Source organism: Micromys minutus (assembly GCF_963924665.1).
Source record: "Micromys minutus genome assembly, chromosome: 12".
Lineage (NCBI taxonomy): Eukaryota > Metazoa > Chordata > Mammalia > Rodentia > Muridae > Micromys > Micromys minutus.
In genome coordinates, this window is record NC_137981.1 from 51,720,993 (window position 1) to 51,746,618 (window position 25,626).

Sequence of the window (25,626 nt, forward strand, 5' to 3'; positions counted from 1 at the left end):
AGTTGAGTGGACAGGCAGACAGGATGCATGAATGGGAGACTGGAAATAAGGCCAGAGAACAATGAACGTCTTACCTCCCTATGTGGCTAGCACACAAACAGAAGACTATTGGCTTTCTTGGCAAAGAATTCCTCTCATCCTCCAGCATACAACTACAAATATAGATTTCAAAGACATAGCTAGTCTTGCTTTCTAAGCAGGATTGGGGCATAATTTAAAATAGGCCATAGTTTGTAAAATCCCATGCCAAATCTCAGGGGTACCTTGGAAGTCAGGTGCTAGTCCTTAGCCATGAGGTGAGGTGATTCTGGAGGGCATCGAGCCCAGTTGGTTTCCCTCTCCAGAATATTAGAAGAAAGCCATTCTCCTACTCTACTTGAAGCTGTCCTCTTCAGAAAGAAGCTATGGATGTGACCTTTTGTCGTTGAGACCCATTAGTTTTCTGTTTGCTTCTTCTAAATCCCAGATGTCACTCAGGCTGTAAAGGCCATTTTCCACATTGGTCACTCATCGCCTTCCCAACGCACTCGCAAGTTGTCCATTTATGGACAGAGGAAAGGGAAGATATAGCAGGGGTTCTTAGTGCTGGCTGGGCCAAGCACTGTGGAAATTGTGCTTCTCTGTCGACTTTGTGCTTTCGTCTGAGCCACACAAATCAGTTCATTTTGTGCAGTAAGAGCCTCATGAGAATTTCCAAATTTTTACGTTCTGACTGTCTCTTCCCTTGGACATGTTGCCACCAGCAGTGAGAAGCAATTACATTATGCCTTCAATATATGACTTGGGCAAAGGGATTCATTAATCCTCTTCCTCTGTCTCCCGTTGTTTCTGCTAGGAGCTTTGCTGTGAGTCTTTGCACGGTTCCATTTTATGTGACCTTCTTTTTTCCTCCTTGAAATATCTTTTCGATTATTTTTTTTGTTATGTTTGGACACAAATGTACAGGTTTAAGGGTTTTTTCTAAATATTTTGCATTTCATACATTTTATGGTCATTTTTCATATTTCATTTCTTTTCACACAATATTTGCTGGTAAACATTCTGAGAGGCATCTGTTTTCGAGGCTCTTAGTTTTTCTTCATTTTTGTCTTTGTTCTTTGAACTGCATACTTTTGAGTTTGCTGCTTGTTTCTGTTGCCATTTCAAATCTATTACTGAGTCCCTCTAGTGGAATTTTATCTTATGATTATTGCTCATTAACTCAGATATTTCCATCTTGTCCTTTCTTATAAATTTTCTCTTTTTATTGACATCATTCACCTAAATGCATTTTTATCATTGCTATAAATGAATACCAGATTTTAGGTAAATCTATAAAGAAAAAAAGCGGGCTTATTTTTAGCTTTTTGCTATCAAGTTCAGGAGCCTAACACCGACATCTGTAATAGCCTTCCTACTGGCCCATCAAACACGGCATACATAGGACAAGCTTGCTGACTCGGATCTGTTGTCTTCCCTTTTCTAAGACCCCAGTGCTATGAGGGCCCCATGCCAGGGATCACCTATTTACCTCTCTAGTACTGTGCCTGCAAACAACATGAACACTGGACTTTAGGAATTCAGTTTGACCACAGTGGTTGTAAGGACTAAGTACCTGGATCAAACCATCATGTGCCCTATGAGCCAGAGCAGTTATATCTTCCTCTACGTCTTTAAGTATGGCTTCCTTCGGTCCTTAAACGTGCTGGTGGTCTGCTTTGAAGGAACTCTGACATCTGCACCTTCTCAGGGTCCTGTCTTTGTGCTGCCTACCTCTGTCCACAGCACTGTGTGGAAACACATACTTGGTCCTTTATTACAGTCCTTCTCATCCTGTGGGTCGTGACCCCTTTTTGGGAGTCGCACATCAGATATTTGCATTAGGATACATAACTGTAACAAAATTACACTTCTGAAGTAGCAACTAAATGACTTTATGGCTGGGGGTTACCGAAACCTGAGGAACTGTATTAAAGGGTCGCAGGTGAGGAAAGTTAAGAACTGCTGCTTTACTGTATTGTACTTTGTTAAAGACTGGCCATAGTAGTAAATGTGGTACTTATGGGTGTGACTTAACTTCCCATTCTCTGGAGCTTAATTTTGGTGTCTTCTTTCTCATTTGTTTTGAGCTGCATCTGATCCCTGTCAGTGAGCTCTGTTCATTCCCACAATGTGAAGACTTTTGATATGTTTACTGAGGAAGCCAAGTCTTGGCCTTGTATTGGTCTCTGTAAGGATAACAGTTTTATCAATGGATTTATTTGACCGTCTCTCTTCTCCCAGTCTACCTGTCCAACTGTCTCCTTTATCAGACATCATCCCTGCACCTGATAGACTTCAGCCAGAACAGGCCGGCTTTTCTGAAAAACAAAAAAAATCTCCCACCAAGATCATTGTTCAACAGTCTGGACCAAATACATTTGGCAAGGATAGATGTCAGGGGTGATGACTGGCTTGCTTTTGACAGGCTTTACCTGGTTAGAATGGGGTAAACCTCGATGGGGAAAGGTAGTGAGGGAGTTCTGGCATGTTACCTCTCTGCCTAGGGTAGAGGACCCATTAACGAGAGCTTGGGAGGGAAATTGGGAGCAAACTATAACACTAGTAACAGGCTCCAGTCCTTACATGTGCTGCTACAAATTGTTTGCAATAAAGTTTTCCTCATTCATCATCTATCTTTAAAATCAACTTCAGAATAGTTCTTATATATCTCTTTAAAAACAATTTACTTGAGATAATCTGTATATGGAGCAAGAGCAAGGGGTTACATTCCCCGAGTTCTTGAGAATGTCACCTTTGAGTGTTCTGTCCCTTCCTTTCTTCCCCTGTTCCGACTACATTTCAGTTCGGAAAGTTTCGTCTTGACTTCTATTGACCTAGGTGGGGTCTCTGTGCTTGTATCTTCAGCCACGGCCCTGCAGTGTGGAGCCCATCAGAGGCCTTGCTCACTCCCCCAACAGTATTCTCAGTTTCAAGAATTTCCTCTTGGGTTTTTTTTTTGTTTTTTTTTTTTTTTTCATTCTTAGAGTTTCCATCTCTGATTGCATTACTCATTTGCTCTTGCATGCTATCCACTCCTGTTTTTCCATTAAGGCCTTTAGCATATTAATCATAGTTATTTTTACAGCCCCGTCTGATAATTTCAAAATCTCAGCAGCATCTGAGTGTACTTCTGATAGTCACTTTGCCTCTTTGGACTGGACTTTTGCTACTTTTTTAAACATGCTTTGGAGTTTGTGGTTGAAAATTTGACATTAAGTATTCAGCATGCACACTATGTTGATTTTGATGGAGATCGTGTTGTAGCTAAAGTTCATTATGGCCCCCTAGCCCAGCCTCACCATTTCCCTAATTTGTCTTCTTGTCTTCTTTGTTGACTTAAGTCTAACATGGGATTGACCTGGAACTAGCTATGTATACCAGGCTAGACTTGGATTTATTGATCTCCGCCTGTATAGTGCTGAGCGTGTGCTCCTATAGGTGACATGGGGAAACAATTTCTTTAATCCTGTGGAAATCAATATGGGATGATACCAGATGTCCTGCTCTGGCCTCAACATGCCTGTGAAGGAGCACACATACTCACATACCCACACAAATGATATACATGTCCATCTTCAGTATCATACTGATTTCACTCTTTGGTAGGCCAGGGTTGCTAAGCTATGATATCCTTGGGTGTTTATTGGCTGTCCTTGTCCTCTTCAGTGAGGTGAAGCAGACAGTGACAGGACAAGAGAAAGGCACTTCTGCTGTAGGGATAAGACTTACTGTCCCCGGCAGAATAGAACAGATTTTGTGGAGAATATTTTGAGCATTATTAATCATCTGTACCCCTTGCTCTTTCTTTTCTGATGTGTATGGATATGCCTGTGCATGTTTGTGTGCATACATGTGTGTGTGTCTATGTGTGTGTGTGCATGCATGTGTATGTGCATGTGTGTGCCTGTGTATATGTTCATGTACATATGCATGTGTGTATGTGTGTGTACCTGTGCATGTGTGTGTGCTTGTGTATGTGCATATGTGTGTGCATGTGTGTGTGTGTGCCTGTGTATGTGTGTGTGTGTGTGTGTTCATCCATGTAGAGGCCAGAGACTGATGTCATTTGGTCATTTCCTGTATCACTCCCCTCTTTGTTTTTTGAGGAAGACTTTTTTCACTGAGCCTGGAGCTCACTGATTTGTAGGAAGCCTCACAAACCCATCTGTGTCTACTTAGTTCTCTGGTGATGGAATTGTAAGAGCTTATCTTTTTATGTAGGTTACAGGAATTAGAAATTTTAGAGTTCGTGCTTGCTGACAGTCACTTTACTAATTAGCCATCTCCCCAGAAGCCAGCCTTGCTCTTTCTTTACAGATGCCAGGAAAGGCATCTTACTTACTGTCTGAACAAGGAGGTAAATCCCAGGGAAGGGTTACAGGATGACTGCCAAAGGAGGTCTTTCCTTACAGCAGTGTTTCTCCACCTACTCAGCACTGCGACCCTTTAATACAGCTCCTCATGCTGCGGGGACCCACAACCATAACATTAGATTCATTGCTATTTTATAGCTATAATTTTGCTACAATAAATCATAAAGCAAATATCTATCTTTTCCTATAATTTTAGGGAACCCCTGTGAAAGAGCCATTGGATCCCCAAAAGGGGTCACAACCCACAGGTTGAGAACAACTGTCTTATGGTCTGTGCTGATCAGATAATTGATTTTCTCTGCAGGTTCAGCCTATCAGTAAGCAATCTCATCAGTATAATGCAATTACCAAGGCAACTGGCTTATGAAAAGGAAAGATTTACTTTAGCTCACAGTTTTGAGATTCTAGTCCATGACCGAAGGGTCCTGTTGATTTTGACATCAGCAAGGCAGCATGTGCTCATCATGATAGAAGAAAAGTGTTGGTCTCAAGAGCCAAGAAGCAAAGCCAGAGAAGAGGAAATTACAGAATTCTACAACTCCTTTTGAGGGCTTACCTCCAATGACTAGACTCCCAATTAGACCTCACTTCCTAAAGAATATCCCCCTCCGAATTTCACAGGCAGGGCAATGGGCCTTCAGCTGCCAACCTCCGAGAGACGCTTGCAGAAGCCTCAGCTTTCAGTTTTCTGATGTTGACAGAAAAACTGTCAGGTTTTAGTCCAGTGTTTTCTTACTGAAAAGATAAAATATTGCTTTTATGTCAGAGGATTCTGGAAGACATTTCTTGATGTGCAGGCCTTAATGATGTGGATCTTTATTCTCTCTTTTTTTTTTTTAAAGATGTATTTATTTATTATATATAAGTACAAGGTAGCTGTCTTCAGACACACCAGAAGAGGGCATCAGATCTTATTGCAGATGCTTGTGAGCCACCATGTGGTTGCTGGGATTTGAACTCAGGACCTCTGGAAGAGCAGTCAGTGCTCTTATCCATCTCTCCAGCCAGGCTCTGTATTCTCTAATGTCTAGGGTGAATGCCTCATTTTCTTTACAGACACACCCTTTCAGTTTCAGTTTAGTTCTTTTGTTTGGAGGTGGGTGACAGTGTGTTTGGCTCCATAGCCAAAATAGAAGAGTTTGAAGAATGTTTCCCCCTCCCAGATATGTTTGACGCAGTGTTTCACCTTTCCACAGTTTCTCCATCTGTAAATAAGGTAACTTTTATTTTTAAGGGGAGGGTTACATATCCATGTAATCAGTTATATGTAGGACATATAAAAATGACCTGGCTTCATAAAAAGAAATTTCTAATGAATATTGATTGTTATTAAGTTTATTGGCATGGTTGTAAGAATTCTTACTTCTTTAGAATTTAGAGTCCAGGAAGATTGGCAGCTGACATAAGCCACAGGAACTTTCAAGTCATGAGACCAGGCTATAGAAATAAGTTTTCTAAGGGACATGCCACGCCTTTGTCCCTGAAAACACGAGCTAAAGTCCAAAGTTTTGTTTTATTCTGTTGAAATTATTTTGTGTTTGAAGAATTATCTTCATGGATAGTTTATAGATTCTGGAAATGTCCCCATAAAAATAAGACTTTGATCCACAAGTGTTTTGTTTTTCTTTTCAGAAACAAAACAAAGAGGAAAAAATCATTTAAAAAAATAGAACTGCACATTAACAACTTTGAGGCACTTTGAGGACCCATCCTTCTCATTGCTATGATAAAACACAAGTATGTCACTATGACTGGGAACTATATTCAGGTCCCTGGGGAGCAATAATGATGTCCCATGAAGGAAGGATGGAGAATTCAGGGCTCAGAGCTGACTGGTTTCATGTTGTTCATTCCAGGACAGCCTCAAATCAAACCTGAGGTTGTAGGGTTGGTCTTCATCAGGGACTGATGTTTAGTGCTTAACCCCTTGGTTCTGTCCAGTCTTTAGCTCTCTAGCTGTTAACCTGCTCAATAACAAAATCTGAAAAGTATCCATGAGCACGTGGAAATCTGTGAAAGATCCCCGTTACATCTATAAAGTATATTCGTGGCTAATATTTAGAATAAATGGAGGTTTGCCATGGTTAATATCTACTGTCAAGCTGGTTGCATTATGAGCCCACTTTTCACACTCACAAAGTGCACCTCTGAAGGTGTCTTCAAGAACATCTCTAGAGACAAGAGCATAAGGACTTTGACCTAATCAATAGTTCCATGCCATGGTATTTTCAGACTTAAACGGACTATGGCAGTTGGGGAACTGTGGCAATTAGAGTCTCATTGAAGAAAGCAGATGGCTGTGGGTGAGTCCTAGTAAAGAAGACAGTGACCCTGACCTCTAGAGACATCCACTGCAGTGATGGTCTCTCTTTCCTCATGACTGTAGGAATGAAGGCAGTGACCTGTGACCACTAGAAAGGTGAGTCCAGTTAAACCTCCTTTAAGTTCTTAAAAAGTGTGTTTGGTGATAACAGAGTCAAGTCTGACTGAAACAAGAAATTGTCCACTCCATGAATATGACTGACTGGATTTTTGTCTTTAGAGCAGTGGTTCTCAACCTGTGGGTCACGACCCTGTTGGCAAACCTCTGTCTACAAAATTATTTACGTCACAATTCAGAACAGTAGCAAAATTACAGTTTTGAAGTAGCAAAAAAATAATCCTGGGGTTGGGAGTGGGTGTCCCCACAACATGAGGAACTGTGCTGAAGAGTCACCACATTATGAAGGTCGAAAACTTTTGTTTTGTAGAATCTGAAAAAAAACATGAAAAAAAATCACTTCCTCATGGAAGTAGGGATATGGATCTGGAGTTCAGGGCTAGCCTTGGCTATGTGAAGAATTGGAGGCCACTCTGACTCGAAAGAACAGCAGTAGCAGATTATTTCTGGACCTAGCTTCTTGATCATTCTGGAAGAACTTCCATGTTCCTGCTCTTCTGGTTTGTGAAATGAAAGCCACAAGACTGTGGGAAGCCATTGCTGCAGTGAAGACAGAGATTGGGTCCTGGGTGATTCAGCCTTTTTGGGGTCTCCAGAGGTAACCTTTTCATCTGGATTCAGACGACAGTCATATGGGCCTGTGAATCTCTTATTTCCGTCTATGTCTCCCATCCATGCCAAAGAGATGAGTTGGACAGTTAAAGGTATCTGACTAAGAGAAAAGAACTTGGGGCCAAAGTAAACTGTCAAAATGAGGCTAAATTTAACTTTGCAACAAAGCAGATGTAAATCTCACCGGGGTTCTCCCCCAGCAGCTAAGGACATAACAACACTTCTGCAACCCACAGCAGTATCAGAAAAGGTTGAAGCCAGGGTGAGGTTTGTGACCTGTTTCCTCTCAGCTTAGGGCTGACACCAGTTCCAGTAAATGCTGACTGTGCCTTCAAGAAATCTGACTCGTTTAACAATGGTGCAAAAAAAAAAAAAAAAAAAAAAAAAAAAAAAAAAAAAAAAAAAGAAAGAAAAGAAAAGAAAAGAAAAAGAAAAAGAAAAGAAAAAAAAAGCGTTCCCAAGCACAACTGTTCTGTAACTCGAAAGTCTACAGCTGCATGTGAATCAAAGAACATGCCAGTCTGTGTCAGCCACACTGTCACCTCAGATGCTCCAGCAAGCCTCTGAACACTGCCAGGGGCAGACAGAGGAATTCTCTTTCCCAACTCGTTTTTCTTTTTTTTCCCTGCGTAGTGAAATATCCGCCTAAAGGGAGTCAATCGAAGGGAGCTGACTGTCTGCTGTTATGAAATCTTAACATTCTTCCACAGTGGGGGAACAAAGGAAAAGAAAGCAAAGAGGAGGGGCATTTTAACATGCTATAAACAAACAAAAAATAGGTCTTTGTTTTGTTTGTTCTGTGTCTGCAAACATTTTCCTTAAGTGTCTGGGACTCTGCAGTTGTTAGGAACTACATTTTGGTCGCGATATTAGGTTTGGGGGAGTATGCATTTTCAGAAATGATCCTAGGTTGGTGCATGATTTCTCTTGTTTAATGTTTGTAACAATAATTGCACAAAATAGCTTTAAAAAATATTTCCACATGTCTCTGCCAAGAATCTGCGAGCAACCTTTCCCACTGTTGTTATAAAGTCCTTTCTTCGGGGCTGACAAACTTCCTCGGTTGCCTAATGGTAGGGCTATGTGTCCAGACAAACATATGTGTTGGTTTATACAACTTTGGCATTGACCTAAAAATGAATAAAGAATATAGCATATTGCTTATATATAATATAGTACATTGCTTATATATAGTTAGTGTCCTACAAGAGATGTTTATATAATATAAAGATAGTCACATGAATAAATTTTATCATAGAGAATACTCTAATATGATCCTGGAGCCGAGGATTTATATGTATATCATATATACAACATATATAGCATTAACTTAAGCTTTGGTACCATATGTGGTAATCATCTTTGGGTTGTGAATAAGAAACACAAATATCTTGTATTCTGTTAAAAGTAAACACCATCTTCATTCAGTTCTCTGAACACTGGAAGCTTTTCACTGCTCATCCCCCAGAACTGCTAACACCCATATTGATTTTGGGCTTTGAGCTAAAGGGCAGTAGCTCTGGCCTATCAACTAAGGAAGCAACCTCAGTTGGGACAACCAGAAACCCAGAGGAAAGGCACACCTGTTCTCCAAGGGAAAACCAGATGGCAAATGACATGATGGGCCTTCTCCCATGGCATTGTCTGTCCTTTCCCCCTGGTGCATTATCCAGATATAGGCGGTCCCCAACTTGTAAGTTCACCAAGTTCATTTATCAAGAACTCAGAACACAACGTCCCATGAAAGCAGTGTTGTGCTGGTGGTTACTAGCCTTTTTCTTCTGCCTCAGCCCCTCCCTTTTTCTGGTACCGACCATGCCCACTTAACTGCCTCCCATCCCGTGTTTCCCATAGCTTGCCTCTGTCCCCCTGACCTTAGTCATTTCACTGAGTTCAGTGACTGGGGGAAGAAATGGACTCAGTTCAAGTTGGGGGCGATCACGATAGCTCTTGGTGACAGTGATTTAAGTACCGAGCAGGTAGATGAAGCTATGGGGACTTGGAGCTGGGAGGGGAGGGTATCCCCACCTCCTCCAGTGTGAAGCTGTGAGGTTTGTGAACCCTTTGCTGTCAGAGTCTTCTGTGTGAAGACCCTGGCTTATCACAAGGAAGAGTAAAACCAATAGGCCAAGAGCAACAGAGATAAGAGAGGAAGGAGAGGAAGGACAGGGAGTGTGCTGCCTACACTAGACCCACGGTTCTCCTGTTGGAGGATCAGCGCAGTGTTAAATCATTCTTTTAACTCTTTCAGCACATTAACCCAACTTCTTTCAAAACAGAACCAAACTTACCCACCCCCTACTTTTTTCTTAAGCGTATTTTCATAGTATTTCTGCCTCTTAGGCTCAATCTCTCTCACTAGGAAATACTTGTTCAGCTTATAGTGATTTCATAGGCTGACACCGAGAGGTCCACGTTGTGCACAGTATAAGAAAGGTCTTGAATTTGATAATATCAGCATCAGAGGTGGTTATGAAGACCCCCAGGCCTGGACACTCTCTCTCTGTTACTCTAACTGTAATACTAACCATTTGCTGAGCTAGGACTGTCCAGATTCATGGCGGTCCTCTCCATTGGGGAATCTCAGTCTAAGTAAAAGAGCCCACAGAGACCTTCAACAACCTTCTGGCAGACCACTCCCAGCACAGCATGCGACAAGGGCATGTGGAATTGTGCAAATGACTGGAGTGACCACAGCTGTCATCATCTGCCGAGGTCGCTCATGGTAGACTCACTCATTCATTCTTTTCTGTTTCTTCACATCTGAGTCATCTCAATGCTGGTTTTTAAAATATTGCTCAAAATCTCAATTACTTTGTGGTAAGGGTGATGGTGAGTGTCTGATAGGCTCTTATTAGATGGGCGAATCTTGATCATTTCTTTAAGATGAAGCATTTTCCAGGGTCCTCAGACATTTGCTACCTTCTAAAATCCCTCATCTGACAATTTTAACTGCAGGGGGTTTTGATGTATGGGTAGGACACGTGTTTATATTCCCTCTCTTTGTGAACCAGCCTCCAGATTTCTTAGCATAGCCACAGAGGAAATAACACAGTTTTGTCACTGTTACGATTCTTTATGTGTGGGATGCTCTATTTCCTTGATAGATATACTTATTTACTTAGGAATACCTCTGAGAATGTAGCCCTGTCTGTCAGGCAGCAAGTGCATGTAATTGCAAAACCACCCCGACAACCCTGAAATGTATAATTAGATCTAAGATCGCTGCCTGTGCATTAAAGCTCACTTTTAAAAAAAAAGAATAGAAATTATAAAGAAAATAGAAAAGGACTCTAAAGTGTTTATTTTGTGTTTGATGCTCAGCTATACTCTACTCTAGCCACCCAGGAGCTAGCAGAGTATTCACAACCAATCCTTAGCTTGGTGGGGGGGTTGCCACATAGCTACCGGCTGTCTACAGTTCTATGGCGTGTGCACAGCCTCACTCTGACAGGACTGTGACAATGGAAAGAAGGTGAGTACAGTGACAGGAGGTGGTGCCGGGAAGGCTAATGGGTTGGTGCCATGTTATTTGGAGTTTGTGCATGGCAGGCCAGGGGCATGATACATACAGTAACAGTTCAATGTTGTAGAATAAATAGTAAATGAGAAAGAAATAGTTAAAGGTATAGGGCTCTGGGGATGGAAAGCATCATGGGTCATTTCATAATGGCTGGATGTTTTGGTCAGCCAGCTAAAGGGATTTCCATGCATCAGTAACATGACTAGATTTGCTGCTTAGGTTTGGATAAGATGTCAGAAGTTCACTTACACACACAGGTTGGGGCATATTTTTTCCAGTTCTGTAGAGGACCAATGATTGTTGCAAAAATAGCCAAGGTATTTAAGTGCAGAAATTCACAGAAAAAGAAAAACTTAACCCACTACTTATTATTAAAATTCAATCTCATTTATAAAAAGAAAAAAGGGAAAGCTAAAATTTCAAAGAATCATTAATTCAAACTGCTTCTACAGATTTTAACATTATAATATTTCTTCAATTGTAAGAAAATATTAAACCTGTTGCATTTGTGATAACGTCTTAAGTTGGTAAAGTATATGTAGCAAAAATCAAATCAAATCAAACACACAAACAAACAAATCTAGGTATTTGGATTACATTTATTTTTTGAACCATGATTTCACTTCAAGGGACTAATCTGCTGTGCTTCCATATGTAAAGATTTATGAATTTCCAATAAAAATATACTAATGGCGTCAAAAGATCAAAGCATTTCAGGAAAGGATGGTGAATAGCAGACAACATATGTATATAACAGAATACTATATCTCATTAAAAAATTGAAATTTATTTATTGGAAAGGGAAAAAGAATTACCCCCAAAGTGACACATTTTTATAAGAAAAATACATTAGACTATGCCACACATGGCACTTTATCAATGTACATGAGTATAAAGGTTCATATACTATTTTTGGAAAAATACACAGGCCGTAGGAAATAGGGTGACATGAGTGAGGGCCGAGTAAGGCACAGCTTTGGTTATGGAGGTGACATTTCTAATAGCAGTTAAAACATCATGGCTGCAGAGATGCTCTGGGGGGGGGTAAGAGTACTTGCTGTATAAAGACCCAAGTTCAAATCCTCAGCAACCCTGGAAGCAGCCAGGTACATAGCTGCCTGCACTATATGCCAGTGCTGTGGGTATTGGAAAAGTCAGAGATCCTATCTTAAGACAAGAAGGCAGGAAGTAATGATTCGTGTCCTTCTTGGGCCTCCACACATACACAAGAGTGCAGCACCAAATGTGGATGTTTTCCCGAGTTTATTTTAAATTGGTTATTTTGTTTATTTAACTTCAAATGTTATCCTCTTTCCCTGTTTCCCCACTGCACTCTCCCCTCCACCCTTGCCTTGCTTCTATGAGGGTGCTCCCACCTCACTGCCCTAGCATTTCTCACTGTTGGGGCATCAAGCTTTCACAGGACCAATGGTCTTCCCTCCCACTGATGCCAGATAAGACCCCTTCAGTTCCTTCAGTTCTTCCCCTAACTCCCCCACTGTGGTCCCTGTGTTTAGTCTAATGGTTGGATGCGAGCATCTTCATCTGTAATGGTCAGAATTTGGCAGAGCCTCTTAGAAGACAACTGTATGAGGCTCCTGTCAGCAAGCACTTCTTGGCATCAGCAATAGTCTCTGGGATTGGTATCTGCATGTGGGATGAATCCCCATGTGGGGCAGTCTCTGGATGGCCTTTCCTTCAGTCTCTGCTCTACTCTCTGTCCCTGTATTTCCTTTAGATAGGAGCAATTCTGGGTTAAAATTTTGAAGATGTGTGAGTGGCCCCATCCCTCAACCGGGGGACCATGCGTAACCACTGAATATGATCTTGACAGGTTTCCCCTCCCCTTTGTGGGGTATTTCAGCTAATGTCATCCCTGTAGAGTCCTGGGAGCCTCTTGCTTTCCTGGCATCTGGGACTTTCTGGTTACTACTCTCCAGCTCCCCATGCTCCCTCTTTTCCTCCCCCTCCTCTCTTCTCCCCAAGTCCCTCCCACCCTCTATTTCCCTTGATTAATTTGTTCCCTCTTCTATGTAGGACTGAAGCATCCACTATTTGTTCTCCTCTTGAGCTTCGTGTAGTTTGTGAGTTGTATCATGGGTGTTTCAAGCTCTCTTATATGTGGGCACAGGGGAAATTTTTCTGAGCAGAACACCAATGGCTTATGCTCTAAGATCAAGAATTGACAAATGGGACCTCATGAAATTGCAAAGCTTCTGCAAGGCAAAGGACACAATCAATAGGACAAAATGGCATCCAACAAATTTGGAAAAGATCTTTACCAATCCTACATCTGACAGAGGACTAGTATCCAATATATACAAAGAACTCAAGAAGTTGGACTCCAGAGAACCAAATAACTCTATTTAAAAATGGGGTACAGAGCTACACAGAGACTTCTCAACTGAGGAATATTGAATGGCTGAGAATCACGTAAAGAAGCATTCAACATCCTTAGTCATCAGGGAAATGCAAATAAAAATGACTCTGAGATTCTACATCATACCAATCAGAATGACTAAGATCAAAATCTCAGGTGACAGCAGATGCTGACAAGGATATGAAGAATGAGGAACACTCCTCCATTGCTGGTAGGGGTTCGAGCTGGTACAATTGCTCTGGAAATCAGTCTGGAGGTTCCTCAGAAAATTGGACATAGTATTACCTGAGGACTGAGCTATACCACTCCTGAACATATACCCAAAAGATGTTCAACATGTAATAAGGGCACGTGCTACATATACTATGTTCATAGCAGCCATATTTATAGTAGCCAGAAACTGGAAACCTTCTGAAATTTGTAGGTAAATGGATAGATCTAGAAAATATCATCTTGAGTGAGGTAATTCATTCACATATGTACTCACTGATATGTGGATTTAGACAAGGAGCTTGGAATCCCAGAATTCTCAAGGGTTGATGTTGTTCTGCCAACAACTGAAGCAGGGGCTGTCCCTGACTCTTTAGATTCTGTTCCCCTAACTGCACTCCCTTCTCTGACCTCAGTGGGGGAGGATATGCCTAGTCCAGCAGTGACTTGATGTCCCAGGATGGGTTGGTACCCAGGGGAGGACACCTCTGCATCCATGAATAAGGGGAGATGGAATGGAGAGGGGATAGGTTGAGGGAGAGCTTGGAATAGGAAGGGACTGGGATCAGCACGTAAAGCAAATAAATAAACAAATAGGAAAAAATAATGCCAACACTGCGATGTTCACCAAATAGCATGATTCCATTTTGTTTTTAATCTTATTGCTTGGCAAAATCAAGCTAAGAAGGGATAACCAACTTGAAATCATCTAGTACTTTTAGATTTAAAAAAAAAAATGGAATCAATAGAAATGTTAGAGCCATAGAGGAGGACATAAATATATTTATTACCATTTCCAAAAAATAATCTTCTCTTACATCAACTCAATCTCCCATTATTTGAAATTTTGAAGGAGTTCACATCACTGCTCTGGACGAACACCAAATAATCATCTTGTAGATCACGTGTTTGTGGGGCCCACGGAATAATGTAAGCCAATACCATCAATCTCTGAAAGTTTCTAAGCAAGCTAACAGGCTAGTTACTAAACAATGCATGATGTTATTTCTGCATAGGTAATGCTTTTATAACCATATAAAATATGGGAGGCTAGGAGTTTCCTGAGGCTAAACATTGGCAGATTATTAGGCATGACGAAAAGATGTGTGATGTAAAAATGTATGCATTATGCCTGATCTGTGCATTGTAACACACACACACATTATTTATCTTTTATTTACTTCAAAAACTCACTAGTGTTATTTATTGCTTATTCTATTTAAATTTCAAACGTTATGCCCCCTCCTAGACAACCCCCCAGCCAAAAACTTCCCCCTCCACTTCCCTCCTCCTGCCTCCACAATCGTGCTTACCCACTCATCCAACAACTTTCGACCCACCACCCTGGCATTCCCCTATACTGGGGCTTCAAGCCTTCACTGGACCCAGGGCTTCCCCTCTTATTGATGTCAGACAAGGCCATTCCCCACCACATATACAGCTGGAGCCATGGGTCCTTCCATGTGTACTCTTTGGTACCTGGGAGCTCTAGGAGTCTGGTTGGTTGATATTGATGTTCCTCCCATGGGGTTGCAAACCCCTTCAGCTCCGTCAGTCCTTTCCCCAACTCCTCCATTGGGGTTCCCCTGCTCAGTCCAATGTATGGCTGTAAGCATCCACATACGCATTTGTAAGGCTCTGACAGAGACTCTCAGGAGACATCTACATCAGGTTTCTTTTAGCAAGCTCTTCTTGGCATCAGCAAGTGTCTAGGTTTGACTGCACATGGGATGGTACCCCCAAGAGGGGCAGTCCCTGCACAACCCCTCCCTTTGTCTCCCCTCCACTCCTTGTCCCTGCATTTCCTTTAGACAGGAACAATTCTGGATTAAAATTTTGTGAAGCATGGGTGGTCCCATCCCTTAACCGGGGGCCTTGCCTAACCTCTGAATGTGGTCTCTGCAAGTTATCTCTTCCTTTTGTGGGCATTTAAGCTAATATCCCGTTGGGATCTGGGAGCCTCTTGCTTTTCTGGCATTTGGGACTTTTTGGTGGCTACCTACATTTCCCATCCCTCATTGCTACACACCTCTGTTCAGTTTCCTGACCCCTTGTACATCTTGCCTGTCTCCTCCCACACCTAATACTGCCCTCCCTTTTTCACTCTACCCATCCTCTCTTCCTCTAAAGTCCCTCCCACTCACACACATACACACACTCACACACATACACACACTCACACACATACACACACTCACACACACACTCACATACACACACACTCACAGAAAGACATGGAGAAAGAGAGAGAGAGAAAGAGAGAGAAAGAGAGGGGGGAGTGACAGGGTTACAGAGGCAGAGAGAAACACACAGAGAAAAGCACATTTAAGAATTGTCATTAAGGGTTCCATATACAATGTTAATACAATGTAATCTGTAACTATATATCAGATCTTAAAATTAATTCCATCCAGTCATCAAGAAACCTTTATCGTTATGAAAAACCAATTAAGTTTTAATATTGTCATGAGTATCTGAGCTGCAGAGCTGCCGTCATCAACTCTACATGGTACTGGTTAGTTCAGAGTGTTTAAACATAGTCCTACCTAAGGACCCAGCTATACCACTCCTGAGCATATACCCCCAAATTCTCCAACATATAACAAAGACACATGCCTCACTATGTTCATAGTAGCCTTATTTATAATAGCCAGAAGCTGTAAACAATCCATATGTCCCTCAACAGAGGAATGAATACATTTACACAATGGAGTACTACTCGGCTATTAGAGACAACGACTTCATGAAATTCTCAGGCAAATGAGTGGAACTAGAAAATGTGGTTCTGAGTGAGGTAACAGTCACAAAAGAACACACATATGTACTCCCTGATATGTGGATATTAGGAAAAAAGTTCGGAATACCCACAATACAACTTAAAGACCATATGAAGGTCAAGAAAAAAGGAAGACAAAAGTGTGGGTGCCTCAGTCCTACTTGGAGGGGGAAACAAAGTAATCACAGGAGGTGTGGAAACGTGAAGAACCCCTCTAAAACCCACAGTCCCAATCCAGAGCTTCTTTTGGTGGTGTCTTCAGTAGGTTGATGATTAGAGTTATGGAAGAGCAGGATAAAGAAATCGCAGAGTTCCTCTACTAAGAACATGGGATTGTCTCAGAAATTAAAGACAATAAGAGAATGTCAGATTCAGGAAGCCATTGGAGCCGGGTGAAGGGCAGATAAAACAGTATTTAGGTCCTGAGAGTAAAATGAACTTCAAGATACCAGAAGGAAAAAAGGCTTTCTAAACTTCCAGAAAGGAAAAACAAATTCCCTGCGAAGAATATATTTAGCATTAGCATATATTTGCTACTATATATATTTTTGAGAGGTATATATTTCTGAGGGGAAAATAAGAGGATTTCTTTTTGAAAATGGGAATAAGCAAGTCACTATGGTGACCATGTGAATGTGTAAACATAAGAAAAATATAAATGAGAATTAGCCATACAGAATGATATTTTTAAGAAATAATGTGCATTAGTCAATAACTTGATATAAAGCAAAGTACAGATAATTGCAAGAAAAGCAATCTAATATTCTTAGATATTAGGGAAGAAGAGTAGAAATTATGATTGACATGAGCCCCTGTTTAGAATAAACGTGCTACAAATTTGGAGAAATTTAGCTAGCAACAGAAATACAACATGTAAATGTCTAATGGAGTGACTTAGAAGAGATAACAAATAAAAAAGCTCCCTTGAAAACATTGTCATAAGCATAAACACAAAATAATGCTGGCTGAACACCTGGCAAACTTGATAGGAAGAAGTGAGAGGGTCTCTGCTTTGGAAGTGCACTTAAAACAAAGTGAACACAAAGAATCGCCCTGAACAAATTACAGGGAAAGCAGGTGAGTCTTAGAACTATTAGGAGAACTATTTAAAGACCATAGGCCATCCGTTTATAACTGTGTATCTCCTGCGGTGGTGTGGCCTTTCTCCTTATTATTCTGGTTGAAACCTGCACACGATCAGACCCATTCATAGTTTGTCATGGAGCAGAAAGGACCCTTCAGGCAGTGGTATTTGCTAGGAGGGGTATCTTTTCCCTGTGTAGTCCCTGCTCCTATAACTCACCCCAGTTAAACTCATTGGTTCTCCAAGCTGTACCTGTGTGCGAGGATTTATTTGTGTCTGTGGTTGGTACACTCTCTGGGGTAAGTCGCTATTTTTTCAGATTCTCAAAAAGAGTCCATGCATCACAGAAGGACAACTTAGGAAGGTGCAAATTTATTTGCACCTATGAATAAAGCTACCACTTGCAGAAAGAAAAGATGACAGAATTAAAGGGGGAAAAAAAAAGTACAAAAGCATCACCATGGTGATAGGCTTGGAGTACATTCTGAAGAAAATAAAACAGATCTGCCAATTGATATTCAATTGCATGATTCCAACAGTCTTGGTGCAATTGAAAGTGGATATGAAAAGAACAAATTCTTCAACTACAGAGAGTAAACTCTGATAAGCAGATGACCCAGTAGGTCAGAGTGCTTACTTAGCAAATGTGAGGACCAGAGTAAAAGTCCCCACCCAAAGAAGCTAGGCATGGCTGCATTTTAATAATAACATTTAAAATTCATTCCACATATGCATATATTTTGATCATATCCACCTCCCAATCTTCATCTAGCTCTTCCCAGAACACCCAATCCAGCTCCTTCCCAAGCCCATATCTTCAATTTATTAGTAGTAATAAGTCTGAGTCTCATTACTACATATACGGGTATGTCACCATCTACATGGACACGAGCAACCACATCTCCATCTTGGGCTATTGGCCACATCCCCATCTTGGGCTGAAACTTTCAGTGACCTCTGCTGGTTCCATGGAGGATTTTTCCCACCTGCATAGCTGTTCTGATCAGTTCATAGTGATGTCAGAGTAAAAAGTCGATTCAAAAACTTCAGATGTTCAAATGTATCTCCTGGGAAAGTTAGCCTTCAACAACCCCAAACACCTTAGTTTGTGTCTGCTTTCCATAGAGTCCTCTATAAAAACCAACAAACTTTAACTGTGATTGGCTGAGCTGGTGTAATATCAGCAGCCTCTGGAAATCAAAGCCAATTCTGACACAGTACAGAGGGCTTTTTACCAGATAATCCAGGAGACACATGGGGAAACTAGGAATGAGGAAGCATTTATCTTTTATGTATCTATTATGCTGACTTGATTATAACCTAACTGGTCTCTTCTTCTTTGACAAACACCATTAGCACCCTGTTGGGATATCACTCTGATTTACTGAGGATCTTCAGGAGTTGAAAATAGGAGTCTCTGTGTCTCCCAAGTGAGACAGAAAGTTGACTTTCAACAGTTGCCCTCCCAGATGTCTTTCCTTCTGCACTAGAAGGTGTTATTGTAGCAGCTAGATGTCAAGTGTTTGTTTCATCGCCTTTTCTGTTCTGAGATGATCTGCAGCAAGACTAGACCCTTCCATCCATTCTAACTCCGATGCAAGCTCATTGATAATGTCCTTCAGTGCCCCTCATCATCAGCATGTGAATAGAACATCTCCCTTGTTTTAAGGGTCAGCACACATTTCCACTTAACTTTATTCATTGGGGGTATTTTTTTTCTAGAGGATTTTGATAACAATAGGTAAGGAATGAGTACTTTCAAAATGTTATTCGTGTGGATGGTCTTTTCAGTGATTTCTAATAATTGATTATAGAATTTGAAAATTGGATTTCTGGTTTTTTTTAATTGCAGTCTAATAGCAAAAGTTGCTTTTCTTAGTTCCTGTGTCAGAATAAGTGAGTCTATGTTTTTCAATCATCAACAACACAGTGGGGTGAGACAGCTACAATACATTTCTTTTATCTACTATACCTGCCCTGGTGTGGGTGACAGCCGACTGTTTCACTGGATGCCATGCTTAATCCTCAACCATGTATGACAACCTTTAGGCAGCATGGTGGGGAGATTTTGAAAAAGGGGCATTTTCACTGCCCCTCTGTAGGAAATGACACACATGACTTTCAACTGCATTTTGTTATGCTAACCAAGTCAGCGAGACATGATCTTCGATGTACCACAGAGGAGAGGGAGCAAGCTTGAATATTTATGGTGCGTTCTAATAGCTACCACATTTCCTATCATTTCTAACCTTTGCTGTCATGCCAACCCAAACCTCCAAATAGTTTCTTTCTTTTCCACAACACAAAATGCCGATGACTTCTCCTTCTAGCTCAGTGATTGTTTATTTTGCTTTCCTCCAGGCTCCTTCTTTTCGTCATGACTTAAGTGCAGTAGATTCTGACATTCCCATCCTGGTTCATTCTTTATTTCTTCTTCTCTCTCCACCCTTAAGGAGCTCTATGGTTATGCTCAGATATCGGCATGTGCGTCCAGCTGTCATTCACTTACCGTCTGTGAATCACCTGTCCTATTTGTTTAATGGAACATGTGACTAAGAACATTCCTACCTTCAGGAAAGTCCCAGCTTAGCTGTAAAGGGAAAGGTCAGACAGGTCTAGTAAAATGAGTTGCGTGTTCTGACTTGTGTGGTATATGGTCGACTGCCTTGTAACACCCAGGAAATCAAAGTGGGAACATCAATGCGAGTCTGTGGCCAGCCTGAGCTCTAAGTGAGACCCTATTCCCCCAACCCCCTATAATATCAATGCATAAAATAAGCAAAACCTTTGAAATCTGGCCAATTCCAAGTTATTTTTATAAAACTCTACTTTAAATATTAGCTCTCAATGACATCTTTTGTGTGCTCCCTTTCTGGTGAAATTTGTTCTACAGATGTTCCTGTATCAGAATTCTCAGGGAGGGAAATCTCAGAGAGGAAGGACCACAGGACTGGACATTTTTATTTTGGTTTAAATAGAATGTGGATATTTCCCAGCTAAGAAAAATTCAAATCTGGAAATCTAATATGACAGATGTCAAAATTTAGTTTTTTTTTTTCATTTTCTCTCAATTGATTGAAATGTAACAATTTGTTCTGAGTTATGGCACATTAAAAACTCTCAGTTTGAAGCAGTGGATCTGGGGCAGAGAGGAGGTGGTGTGGGAACTGGGAGGAGTGGGGAGGAAATGGTGTGGTAAGGATGTATAACATGAGAGAAAGATGAATAAAAAGAAAATAGAAAACATGTCTCAATTCACTTCTATAATAAATTTGAGAAGGTAGAGTGACGAATCTGACTGAAACATGTGTTCCTATGTGTCAATCCATCTCATGTGTGTTCCTAAATATCAACCCATTTCATGGTTCTTATTGACATATTTAATGTACACACACACACACAGTTATATACCTGTTAAAGATTAAGAAAAAAATCCACACAGAAGCCACACATGATGGTACATGCCTGTAATCCCAAAACATGGTCAATAACACAGAGGTTTGCTGTGAGTTTAAAGCCACTCTGAGTTACTTGGCAAGTTCCAGACCACCCAAGGCTAAGTAGTGAGATACTACTTCAAAAAAGCATTTTTAAAATGGAGCCTGTAAAGAATATAAATAAGACAAATAAAGGTTATTTAAAGAGATTTGTAGATTGGAAAGGTGGCCCAGTAATCAGGTTAGGGCTTTTGCAGAAGACTCAAGTTTGGTTCCTAGGAACAAAGTCCAGTAGGAGAGGATGCCCGGCAACCTGGTAACTCCTTTGATGCCCTCCTCTGGCCTCAAGTTAAACTTTTCATACACATCTGTGTGCAGAAATGAGAGACAGAAAAGGAAGGAGGAAGGAAGGGAAAAAGTGAGGGAGAAAGCAGTTGGTGCTACCAGTTTAAGTTAGAGTGAGCCTTTATCTTTTCTAGGAAATCAGACCTGATATCTTAGGTAAGTACCCAGATGAATAAATTAAATCAAATAAAATGTTATTTCTGAAATTCAGTGAACAAGGAGGAGGAGAAAAGATAACTTATAAAGAACAACACACAATTCCTGTTTTAGGACACGGAGTCTCTCAATTATGTATTTTTATACAACAAAGCTCAGTTCACCTAGGACTCAGATTGTCCACCACTTTTGGACAATTTTTAGAACAGATCTATACAAAGAGCCTGTGAACTATATAAAAACCATATTAAAGCTAGCTCCTGAATTTAAAGGAGAATGGTGTTTGGTGAAATCCGAGGGTGAATCTATTAGGGTTAAGTGTATAAAGGGGGAGCCAACTTCTAACATCTCAGTTGTGAAGTGGAAGAAACATAGCATTTAGGAGGAGGAGGAGGAGGGGGGAGGGGAGGGGGGAGGTAGAGGGAGGAGGAGGAGGAGAAGAAGGAGATGAAGAAGAAGGAGAAGAAGGAGAAGGAGAAGGAGGAGGAGGAGGAGGAGGAGGAGGAGGAGGAGGAGGAGGAGGAGAAGGAGAAGGAGAAGGAGAAGGAGAAGGAGAAGGAGAAGAAGAAGAAGAAGAAGAAGAAGAAGAAGAAGAAGAAGAAGAAGAAGAAGAAGAAGAAGAAGAAGAAGAAGAAGAAGAAGAAGAAGAAGAAAACTACAGACTTTATTAGTAGGTGTGATGGCTAATTTTGTCAACAGAAAAGAGTCTAGAATCTAGAGAGATAAGACCCTGAGTTGATGGTGAGGGGTTTTGCAGTATGAACTACGAGTCTCTATAATAGAATGTGTCTTTCATGTTGATTTGCTCAGCCTGGCACATGGCACATGGCCCAAATTATAAGACTTAGCAGATACATGATGGCTGGGGAATAAGTTTATACAGTAAATGAAAAGGAATTTAAATGCAGCTGAATATAGAAAAGGATATTTGATTAATTTATGTAAAGAGAAAGGGGGTATAGGTACATTTATCCACAGAGATATTGATCTCCAAAGAAGGGAGAAGGAAATGGGAATTTATATAAGTATTTTCAAGGGTACATTGATAAATAAATAAATCCAGGCCTTTGATCTCAATACTTGGGAGACAAAGGCAGAGACAGATATTTTTTTTTTTTTTTTTTTGTGAGTTCAAGGCCAGCCTGAATCCCAAGCTGGGGGCTGTTGATGTCTAAAGAATTTCAGCCATTGCCTCTGACAGGGTTCTCTAGATTAGGCTGAGGTGGAAGGACTGTCTTTAAATGTGGGCATTCTCTGTCCACTAGCTGGGGACCAAGACTGAGTAAAAAGAGAAGGTGATCTGAGCTGAGTACCAACATTTCCTTCTCTGCTTTCTGACTGTGAATAACATGTGGCCATCTACCTGTTTCCTCCTGTTGCCCCAAACCTGTGAGCCGAAATAAACACTTGCTTCCTAATTGTCGGTAGGTATTTCATATTATAGAAGCACACAGCTAATACAGCAGATGATCCCCTTAATGAGGCCTACTCCTTAATGAGGAGGCATCTTAATTATACATTAAGGGCCATTCCTTATAAATGTTCTCACTGGACACACTCACTAGGCAATATGTCCTTTCTAATCCATCAATTCTGGATTACCGGTCACAATGATTCCCTACTAAACCATGCTGGCACCTGGCATTTTCTTTGTGCAATAAAGATTTATTTAGCTTTCAAACTGCATGTTCAATTTTTGGGCTTTTTTTGGGGGGGGGGTTCAGTTTAGAATGGATTTCCTTAAAAATAAAAATTAGCTTAAAATTACAAGGATTATTTAAATTTTTAAAATGTTCTCCATTGGAAAGTGACATGTTCAGCTTGACATCTGACAGCCAGACACACAATTTATACAGTTCTATTTTAGTTTTCTCTTGGCTCTGAGTCATGGGATTCCCTCCCCCAGTTGGCTGAATTTACGTATTTTTCAATTTAACCCACCATTTCATTTTAGGACTCTTGACCTCTCAGGTTATTGTCTCTAAGGAAGTGACCAGGAAGGATCACGCATTAGCGTTTCTGAGTAAGAATAATGAATGGGCACTTGGAATGAGTAAGAATTAGTCTTCCACTCGGTCCCACCTAGGCCACGTGTTTGCCTTGTGCTTCATTTCCCACAACTGGAAGCTCCCAGCTGAATAATCACATCCAAACACGCTGAGCTAATTGAAGAAAGGTGCTATGTAAACACTAGGTACTGTTATTATGGTCATTTTCCCAGACCTTGGGCTTCCCACCCACTTCCTCTAAAATGACAAGGGCAACCACAGCGTCTTCCTTGCTGGTGCAGATTGAGAGCAGTACCTCTGCTGCCCTCTAGTGTTTCCTCTTTGTAATCAACAGAGTGCTGGAGCCTCACAAACTATTCTAAAACCTGCTAGTTTTGAAGGGGGAACGGCACACACAAGTTTTCTAAATCGCCTTTAGATCTCAAGCTTCTACCTCCTCCCACCTCCTCCCACCTCCACCCCCAGGGCACTGGAGGCATCTATGAGATCGTCATCACATCAGCCTAATCTCAATGAAGACTGAATCCAGTGCTTCAAATGAGACAATCCTTAGCCCTTGATTAATATTTCTATTTTTTAAGGTCTAGTTTTCAATTTTACTTATGTGTATGTGTCTGAGTTCATGTTTTGGGTATGTGCATATGAATGTGGGTGTGGGATAGGGTGAGAAGGAGTCAAACCCTGGAGGGGGTTTTGAGTCTGTTGTGAGCCCTTGACCTTAGTTCTCAAAACTTGGGTCTCAGCAAAAGCTGCAAGCACTTTTTAACCACTGAGCTGTATCTTCAGTCCTTTAGATGAATAGTTTCAACAAAAATTATTATGCTGTGAGAATGTTGTGCCATTTTCAGATTTAAACACAATGCCAGCCTCTGAGCAGTGAAGGCCTCTCTCTCTCTCTCTCTCTCTCTCTCTCTCTCTCTCTCTCTCTCTCTCTCTCTCTCTCCCTCTCCCTCTCCCTCTCCCGCTCTCCCTTCCTCTCTCTCTGGGTCATTTGTTCTTCCTTTCTTTCCTTTTCCTTTTTTCTTTTTTTCTTGGTAATCCAAGCATTTATATCAATAATGCAAAGTTTCTGTCTTTATGTGAGAGTCTATGTTACAGACAGTTTTAGGAGATATGGGTGCTTATCAGAGGAATGATGTTTTCTGATCTAAGCTCTTAACAAAAGAAACTATTGGTCCTCACTGACCCAATGATTAATAATTCTTAAAGGGAAATGAATGTTTCTTTTAAGCTATTCATTGATTTGCTGGGCTCTCTCTGTGTGTTTCTCTTTCTTTCTGTCTGTCTCCCTTTCTGTCTCTCTCTGTCTCTTTCTCCCTCCCCCCACTTTCTCTCCGTGGCCAAGGACAGTGAAACCATTTTTACTTGGGTCTCAGGAAGCTGAACTTTGCCCTGTTAGTTTGTACTAGTTTCTCCCAAAGGTCTTGATAGTTCTTGGAGATCAGTAGAACATCAAGGGAAACAGCTTAAAGATCACTGACTTGGTTATCTTTGGTTTTTGTTTGTTTTTACTTATGACCCAATTAAAATGCTTCATATAAATTTGCCCACCATGACTTAAATCTTATTTTTCTATCATTCTTTACTGAGTTGATTTTACAGACAAAGATGCAGAAGAACAGGCTCTCAAAGCCCCTCTTCTTGCTCTTGTGATACTGTGTGAGAGTACAGACACCTGTGCTGACAATGTCATCAGAGAGACCTGCTAGTTGACACAAGGCTATGTAGTATGTCCCAACCTACACAACACCCTAGATGATGCTGAAATACACCCGAGTGCTGAGATCCAGCTGTTTGGAATTTTACAGCTGTTCAGAGGACAGAGGATGGCAGAGATTACAGAAGACAGAGAAAGGACAATGTGACATGACCTTTGAAGCCTTTGAATGGACAGTAGGCCCAGAGTCTGGTAAAGACATTTAATAAACCCAGACAAGGACGGGGCCTGGTGGTGTGGGACTGTATGTCCAGAGGCGTTGGAACTATGGATTCTCCTGTGAGTCAAAGAAAGAGTATGCAGATAAAAACTAGCTGGTGCTCAGACTCATTTATTTCTTCCCATAAATGATGCTATCAAGAAAAAAAATGGCTACTCGAATTATTTTTAAAAAGGGAAAGATGGGAGATTATATTTGTTATCGTTTAAGTTTCAATCTATGAGCATATAATTTTTGGAAGACAGTTCTGTTTTAATCACAGCTATGTATTTAATTGGATTAATATAATGTATGATTATGATATTATATGGTATGATATATAA